The following is an 8,706-nucleotide window of genomic DNA, read 5'->3' as shown; positions in this document are numbered from 1 at the left end:
TTTCCCTTTTTTAGGTCGGATTTTCCCTCTTTTTCCAGCTGGATTTTCCTTCTTTCTTCACTCGGATTTTTCCCTCTGGAATTTGGATTTTCCCAAGTTTTTTCCTGGATTTTCCCAAGTTTTTAGGGTTGGATTTTCCATTTTTTTCCAGCTGGATTTTTCCTTCTTTCTTCTCTCGGATTTTTCCCTCTGGAGTTTGGATTTTCCCAAGTTTTTTTTCCTGGATTTTCCCAAGTTTTTAGGGTTGGATTTCTCACCTTTGGGGTTTGGATTTTTCCAGTTTTTTTCCCTGGATTTTCCCACTTTTTTTTTCCCGGTTGGATTTTCCCTTTTTTTTTTTTTTTTTGGGCTGGAATTCCCCGACTTTTCCCGTTGGATTTTCCCAAGTTTTCCCTCAGGAATGTTCCCAATAAATGGATTTTTTGTTCCTCTCTCTCTTTGGCCTCGGTGGATTTTTCCTTGGGATTTGGGTGCTCTGAGGGGGGAACATCCCAAAAAAAATCCCAAAATATCCCAAAAAACCCCAAAATATTCCCATAAAACCATGGAATATCCCAAAAACCCCAAAATATTCCCATAAAACCTTGGAATATGCCCAAGAAACCCAAAATATTCCCATAAAACCTTGGAATATCCCAAAAACCCCAAAATATTCCCATGAAACCTTGGAGTAATGTCAGAAATTTATGGAATATTCCCCAAAAAACCTTGGAATACCCCAAAAAACCTGGGAATATTCCCATAAAACCTTGGCATATCCCAAAAAACCCAAAATATTCCCATGAAACCCTGGAATATTCCCATAAAATCTTGGAGTATCCTCAGAAAATCAGGGAATATTCCCATGAAACCTTGTCATATCCCAAAAAAACCTGGAATATTCCCATAAAACCTTGGAATATCCCAAAAAACCCAAAATATTCCCATAAAACCTGGAATATTCCCATAAAATCTTGGAGTATCCTCAGAAAATCAGGGAATATTCCCATAAAACCTTGGAATAGCCCAAAAAAATGGAATATTTCCATAAAACTTTGGAATATCCCAAAAGAACTGGGAATATTTCCATAAAACCTTGGAATATTCCTAAAAAAAACCCTGGAATATTGCATAAAACTTTGGATTATCCCCAAAAAACACAAAATATTCCCATAAAGCCTTGGAATAATGTCAGAAATTTATGGAATATCCCCAAAAATCTGGAATATCTTAAAAAAAAAAACCCAAAACAAAAACAAAACCCGGGAATATTCCCATAAAACCTTGGAATATCCCAAAAAACCCAAAATATTCCCATAAAACCTTGGAATATTGTCAGAAATTTATGGAATATCCCCCAAAAAACCTTGGAATATCCCAAAAAAACTGGGAATATTCCCATAAAACCTTGGAATATCCCAAAAACCCCAAAATATTCCCATGAAACCTTGGAGTAATGTCAGAAATTTATGGAATATTCCCCAAAAAACCTTGGAATATCCCAAAAAAACTGGGAATATTCCCATAAAACCTCGGAATATCTCAAAAAAAACCTGGAATATTTCCATAAAACCTTGGAATACCCCAAAAAAACCCAAAATATTCCCATAAAACCGTGGAATATTGTCAGAAATTTATGGAATATCCTCCAAAAAACCTTGGAATATCCCCATGAATTCATGGAATGCCATAAAACCCCGAAATATTCCCATAAAATCTTGGAATATCCTCAGAAAATCCAGGAATATTTCCATGAAAGTTTGGAATATCCCAAAAAAACCTGGAATATTTTCATAAAGCCTTGGAATATCCCCAAAAAACCCGGGAATATTCCCATAAAACCTCGGAATATCCCAAAAAAACCCAAAATATTCCCATAAAAGCTTGGAATATTGTCAGAAATTTATGGAATATCCCCCAAAAAAACTTGGAATATCCCAAAAAAAACTGGGAATATTCCCATAAAACCTCGGAATATCCCCCCAAAAAACTGGAATATTTTCATAAAACCTTGGAATACCCCAAAAAAACCTTGGAATGTTCCATAAATCCTTGGAATGTCCTCAAAGCCTTGGAATATTCCCAAAAAAACCCTTGGAATAGCCTCAAAAAAAAACCTGAATATTTCCATAAAACTTTGGAATATTCCCAAAAAAACCCCCTTGGAATATCCCTAAAAAAAACCTAAAATATTCCCAAAAAAACTTGGAATATCCCAAAAAAACCCTGGAATATTCCCATAAAACCCTGGAATATTCCCATAAAACCTTGGAATATCCCAAAAAAACCTTGGAATATCCCTGAAAAACCTGGAATGTTCCCATAAAACCTTGGAATATTTCCATAAAACCCTGGAATATTCCCATAAAACCTTGGAATATTCCCATAAAACCCTGGAATATTCCCATAAAACCCTGGAATATTCCCATAAAACCTTGGAATATCCTCAGGAAATCCTGGAATGGCATCAAATCCCAAAATATTTCCGTAAAACTCCGGAATATTCCCAAAAATCCACGGAGCGGCGTCAAGAAATCCGGGAGTCTGGCCATGAAGCCTTGGAATGGCGCCAGGAATCGATGGAATATCCCAAAAAAATCCTTGGAATATTCCCATGAAACCTTGGAATAACAGGAAACTTGGGATAGCGACAGGAATTTATGGAATATTTTCAGAAAAACTTGGAATATTTTCCATAAAACCTTGGAAAAAGGACAGGAAACGTTGGGATATGGACAGGAATTTATGGAATATCTTCAGGAAACCTGGGAATATTTTCCATAAAATCTGGGAACAGCATCAGGAAACCTCGGGATATGGACAGGAATTTATGGAATAACACAGGAAACCCTCGGGATAATGACAGGAATTTATGGAATATCACAGGAAACCTTGGGATATCGACAGGAATTTATGGAATATCACAGGAAACCTTGGGATATGGACAGGAATTTATGGAATGTCCTCACAAAATCTTGGGATATCGACAGGAATTTACGGAATATCTTCAGAAAATCTTGGAATATTTTCCATAAAATCTTGGAAAAGCATCAGGAAACCTCGGGATATGGACAGGAATTTATGGAATAACACAGGAAACCCTTGGGATAATGACAGGAATTTATGGAATATCACAGGAAACCTGGGATAATGACAGGAATTTATGGAATAACACAGGGAAATCTTGGAATATCGACAGGAATTTATGGAATATCCTCAGAAAATCTTGGAATATTTTCCATAAAATCTTGGAACAGCATCACGAAAACCTCGGCATATCGACAGGAATTTACGGAATGTCAGAAAATCTTGGAATATTGTCCATAAAACCTTGGAAAAGCATCAGGAAACCTTGGGATATGGACAGGAATTTATGGAATATCCTCACAAAATCTTGGAATATTTTCCATAAAATCGTGGAAAAAGCACAGGAAAACTTTGGGATATCAAGAGGGATTTATGGAATAACACAGGAAAATCTTGGAATATCAACAGGAATTTATGGAATATCTTCAGAAAATCTTGGAATATTTTCCATAAAACCTTGGAAAAACACAGGAAAACCTTGGGATATTGACAGGAATTTATGGAATATCCTCAGAAAATCTTGGGATATTTTTCATAAAATCTTGGAATAACAGGAAAACTTGGGATATCGACAGGAATTTATGGAATAACACAGGAAACCTGGGAATTTGGACAGGAATTTATGGAATATCTTCACAAAATCCTGGGATATCAACAGGAATTTAAGGAATATCTTCAGAAAACCTTGGGATATTTTCCATAAAACCTTGGGAAAAGCACAGGAAACCCTTGGGATATCGACAGGAATTTAAGGAATAACACAGGAAACCTGGGAATATCTACAGGAATTTATGGAATATCTTCACAGAAGCTTGGGATATCGACAGGAATTTAAGGAATATCTTCAGAAAATCTTGGAATATTTTCCATAAAATCGTGGAACAGCATCAGGAAACCTCGGGATATCGACAGGGATTTATGGAATGTCACAGGAAACCCTTGGGATATGGACAGGAATTTAAGGAATATCCTCACAAAAATCTTGGAATATTTTCCATAAAACCTTGGGAAAAGCACAGGAAAACCTTGGGATATCGACAGGAATTTATGGAATAACACAGGAAACCCTTGGGATATGGACAGGAATTTATGGAATAACACAGGAAACCTTGGGATACCTACAGGAATTTAAGGAATATCTTCAGAAAATCTTGGAATATTTTCCATAAAACCTTGGAACAGCATCAGGAAACCTTGGAATATCGACAGGAATTTATGGAATATCCTCACAAAATCTTGGGATATTTTCCATAAAATCTGGGAAAAGCACAGGAAAACCTCGGGATATCGACAGGAATTTAAGGAATATCTTCAGAAAAACTTGGGATATTTTCCATAAAATCGTGGAGAAGCATCAGAAAACTTTGGGATATCAAGAGGGATTTATGGAATAACACAGGAAACCTCGGGATAGCGACAGGAATTTAAGGAATATCCTCACAAAATCTTGGGATAATGACAGGAATTTATGGAATAACACAGGGAAATCTTGGGATATTGACAGGAATTTAAGGAATATCCTCACAAAAATCTTGGAATATTTTCCATAAAACCTTGGGAAAAGCACAGGAAAACTTTGGGGTAGCAACAGGAATTTATGGAATATTTTCAGAAAACCTTGGAATATTTTCCATAAAACCTTGGAACAGCATCAGGAAAACCTTGGAATAGTGACAAGGAATTTATGGAATATTTTCAGAAAACCTTGGGATATGAACAGGAATTTAAGGAATATCCTCACAAAAATCTTGGAATATTTTCCATAAAACCTTGGGAAAAGCACAGGAAAACTTTGGAATATCTACAGGAATTTATGGAATATCCTTATAAAAACTCGGGATATTTTCCATAAAATCTGGGAACAGCACAGGAAAACCACGGGATATGGACAGGAATTTATGGAATATCCTCAGAAAATCTTGGAATATTTTCCATAAAATCTTGGAACAGCATCACGAAAACCTCGGGATATCAACAGGAATTTACGGAATGTCAGAAAATCTTGGAATATTGTCCATAAAACCTTGGAAAAGCATCAGGAAACCTTGGGATATCGACAGGGATTTATGGAATATCCTCACAAAATCTTGGAATATTTTCCATAAAATCGTGGAAAAAGCACAGGAAAACTTTGGGATATCAAGAGGGATTTATGGAATAACACAGGAAACCCTTGGGATATCAACAGGAATTTATGGAATATCACAGAAAACCTTGGAATATTGACAGGAATTTATGGAATATTTTCAGAAAACCTTGGGATAATGACAGGAATTTATGGAATGTCTTCAGAAAATCTTGGAATATTTTCCATAGAACCTTGGAAAAAGGACAGGAAAACCTTGGAATATCTACAGGAATTTAAGGAATATCTTCAGGAAACCTCGGAATATTTTCCACAAAACCTTGCAAAAAGCACAGGAAAACCTTGGGATATCAACAGGAATTTATGGAATATCCTCAGAAAATCTTGGGATATTTTCCATAAAATCTTGGAATAACAGGAAAACTTGGGATATCGACAGGAATTTATGGAATAACACAGGAAAACCTTGGAATTTGGACAGGAATTTATGGAATATCTTCACAAAATCCTGGGATATCAACAGGAATTTATGGAATATCTTCAGAAAACCTTGGGATATTTTCCATAAAACCTTGGAAAAAGCACAGGAAACCCTTGGGATATCGACAGGAATTTATGGAATAACACAGGAAACCTGGGAATATCTACAGGAATTTATGGAATATCTTCACAAAATCTTGGGATAATGACAGGAATTTATGGAATAACACAGGGAAATCTTGGAATATCGACAGGAATTTAAGGAATATCCTCACGAAATCTTGGGATATTTTCCATAAAACCTTGGAAAAAGCACAGGAAAACCTTGGAATATCAACAGGAATTTATGGAATATCTTCAGGAAATCTTGGAATATTTTCCATAAAATCTTGGAAAAAGATCAGGAAAACCTTGGGATATTGACAGGAATTTATGGAATAACACAGGAAAACCTTGGAATTTGGACAGGAATTTATGGAATATCTTCACAAAATCCTGGGATATCAACAGGAATTTAAGGAATATCTTCAGGAAACCTTGGGATATTTTCCATAAAACCTTGGAAAAAGCACAGGAAACCCTTGGGATATCGACAGGAATTTATGGAATAACACAGGAAACCTGGGAATATCTACAGGAATTTATGGAATATCCTCACGAAATCTTGGGATAATTTCCATAAAACCTTGGGAAAAGCACAGGAAAACTTTGGGATAGCGACAGGAATTTATGGAATATCCTCACAAAAACCTTGGAATATTTTACATAAAACCTTGGAACAGCATCACAAAACCTCGGGATATCGACAGGAATTTATGGAATATCAGAAAATCTTGGGATAATTTCCATAAAACCTTGGAAAAGCATCAGGAAACCTTGGGATATGGACAGGAATTTATGGAATATCCTCACAAAAACCTTGGAATATTTTACATAAAACCTTGGAACAGCATCACAAAACCTCAGGATATCAACAGGAATTTATGGAATATCCTCACAAAACCTTGGGATATCGACAGGAATTTATGGAATGTCACAGGAAAACCCTGGCAAATCCCCAGAACCCCCTGGAATTCCCCGGGAACGGGGAGAAGGGAATTTCCAGCCCGGGAAAAGCCGGGAATTGCGGGAATCCCGGCGGAATTCCAGGATTTCCTTCGGAACTGGGAATGGGGGGAGGGGCTCCCAGGGATTCCCGAGGGAAGGAGAATTCCAGAGGGAAGGAGGGATCCCAAGGGAATGAGGGATTCCAGAGGGAAGAATTCCCAAGGAAAGGAAAATTCCAGAGGGAAGAATTCCCAAGGGAATGAAAATTCCCAAGGAAAGGAGAATTCCAGAGGGACAAATTCCCAAAGGAATGAGAATTCCAGAGGGAAGAATTCCCAAAGGAATGAGAATTCCAGAGGGAAGAATTCCCAAGGGAAAAGAGAATTCCCAAGGGAAAGGAAAATTCCCAAGGGAATGAGGGATTCCAGAGGGAAAAATTCCCAAAGGAATGAAGGATTGGGAAGGGATTTTTGGGAAGGGATTTTGGGAAGAATTCCCAAGGGAATGAAGGATTGGGAAGGGATTTTTGGGAAAGGTTCCCATGGGAAGAGAAGAGAAAGATTCCCAAAGAAGGGAAAGGAATGAGGGATTCCAGAGGGAAGAATTCCCAAGGAAAAGAGAATTCCCAAGGGAATGAGGGACTCCAGAGGGAAGAATTCCCAAGGAAAAGAGAATTCCCAAGGGAATGAGGGATCCCAAGGGAATGAGGGACTCCAGAGGGAAGAATTCCCAAGGAAAAGAGAATTCCCAAGGAAAGGAAAAATCCAGAGGGAAAGGAGAATTCCAGAGGGAAGAATTCCCAAGGGAATGAAGGATTGGGAAGGGATTCAGGGAAGGGATTTACGGAAGGGATTCCCAAGGAAGGGAAGCATTCCCAAAGGAATGAAGGAGTGGGAAGGGATTTTTGGGAAAGATTCCCATGGGAAGAGAAAGGTTCCCAAAGGAGGGAAGGGAATGAGGGATTGGGAAGGGATTTAGGAAAGCATTCCCAAGGGATTCTGGGAAGGATTCCCAAGGGAATGAAGGATCCCAAAGGGAAGGGAAGGGTTCAGGGAATCCCAAGGGAACGAGGGATTTGGAAGGGATCTCGGGAAGAATTCCCAAGGGATTTAGGGAAGGGATTTTGGGAAAGATTCCCAAGGGAACGAAGCTCTGGGAAGGGATTTCATGAAGGATTCCCATGGGAAGAGAAAGATTCCCAAAAAAAGGAAGGGAATGAGGGATTCCAGAGGAAATGAGGGATGGGGAAGGGATTTAGGGAAGGATTCCCAAGGGATTTAGGGAAGGGATTTTGGGAAAGATTCCCAAGGGATTGAGGGATTGGGAAGGGATCCAGGGAAGGGATCCAGGGAAGGATTCCCAAGGGAATGAAGGATCCCAAAGGGAAGGGAAGGGTTCAGGGAATCCCAAGGGATTGAGGGATTGGGAAGGGATTTAGGAAAGCATTCCCAAGGGATTTTGGGAAGGATTCCCAAGGGAATGAAGGATCCCAAAGGGAAGGGAAGGGTTCAGGGAATCCCAAGGGAACGAGGGATTGGGAAGGGATTTTGGGAAGAATTCCCATGGGAATGAGGGATGAAGAATTCCCAAGGGAGCTCAGCATTCCCAGGGAAGGGAAGGATTCCAGGAAAGGAAGAATTCCCAAGGGAGGGAAGGGAAAGATTCCCAGGGAAAGGAAGGGAATGAGGGATTCCTAAGGGAAGGATTCCCAAGGGAATGAAGGATTGGGAAGGGATCCAGGGAAGGGATTTTTGGGAAAGATTCCCATGGGAAGAGAAAGATTCCCAAAGAAAGGAAGGGAATGAGGGATCCCAAAGGGAATGAGGGATTGGGAAGGGATTTAGGGAAGGATTCCCAAGGGAATGAAGATTCCCAAAGGGAAGGGAAGGGATTTGGGGAATCCCAAGGGATTGAGGGATTGGGAAGGGATTTAGGGAAGGATTCCCAAGGGATTTAGGGAAGGGATCCAGGGAAGGATTCCCAAGGGAGGGAAGGGAATGAGGGATTCCAGAGGGAAGAATTCCCAA

At 39.1% G+C, this 8,706-nt stretch overlaps 2 long non-coding RNA genes across 6 annotated transcripts; both read right to left on the bottom strand.

Annotated features, from left to right (window-relative positions):
* Positions 1-2,713: 2,713 nt before the first annotated feature.
* LOC128802658 (uncharacterized) lies at positions 2,714-4,258 on the bottom strand. 3 transcript variants are annotated; one of them, XR_008435530.1, is made up of 4 exons: positions 4,175-4,258; positions 4,070-4,091; positions 3,331-3,522; positions 2,714-2,995 (listed from the first exon to the last, which is right to left on the bottom strand). It is a non-coding gene; the product is annotated as an uncharacterized LOC128802658 (long non-coding RNA). The 3 variants fall into 3 exon arrangements; XR_008435531.1 differs by lacking the exon at positions 4,175-4,258 and having other exon boundaries at positions 4,070-4,120; XR_008435529.1 differs by lacking the exons at positions 4,070-4,091; positions 4,175-4,258 and adding an exon at positions 3,773-3,821.
* Positions 4,259-5,112: 854 nt separating this feature from the next.
* LOC128802654 (uncharacterized) lies at positions 5,113-6,513 on the bottom strand. Of its 3 annotated transcripts, none has more exons than XR_008435525.1 (3): positions 6,191-6,246; positions 5,702-6,020; positions 5,113-5,321 (listed from the first exon to the last, which is right to left on the bottom strand). It is a non-coding gene; the product is annotated as an uncharacterized LOC128802654 (long non-coding RNA). The 3 variants fall into 3 exon arrangements; XR_008435526.1 differs by lacking the exon at positions 6,191-6,246 and adding an exon at positions 6,405-6,463 and having other exon boundaries at positions 5,116-5,321; positions 5,702-5,934; XR_008435523.1 differs by lacking the exon at positions 6,191-6,246 and adding an exon at positions 6,487-6,513 and having other exon boundaries at positions 5,117-5,321; positions 5,702-5,934.
* Between the last annotated feature and the right edge of the window lie 2,193 nt (positions 6,514-8,706).

The sequence above is a fragment of the Vidua macroura genome, unplaced genomic scaffold, assembly GCF_024509145.1.
Source record: "Vidua macroura isolate BioBank_ID:100142 unplaced genomic scaffold, ASM2450914v1 whyUn_scaffold_135, whole genome shotgun sequence".
In the NCBI taxonomy this organism is placed as follows: Eukaryota; Metazoa; Chordata; class Aves; order Passeriformes; family Viduidae; genus Vidua; species Vidua macroura.
This window is presented reverse-complemented; position numbering and strand designations above follow the sequence as displayed.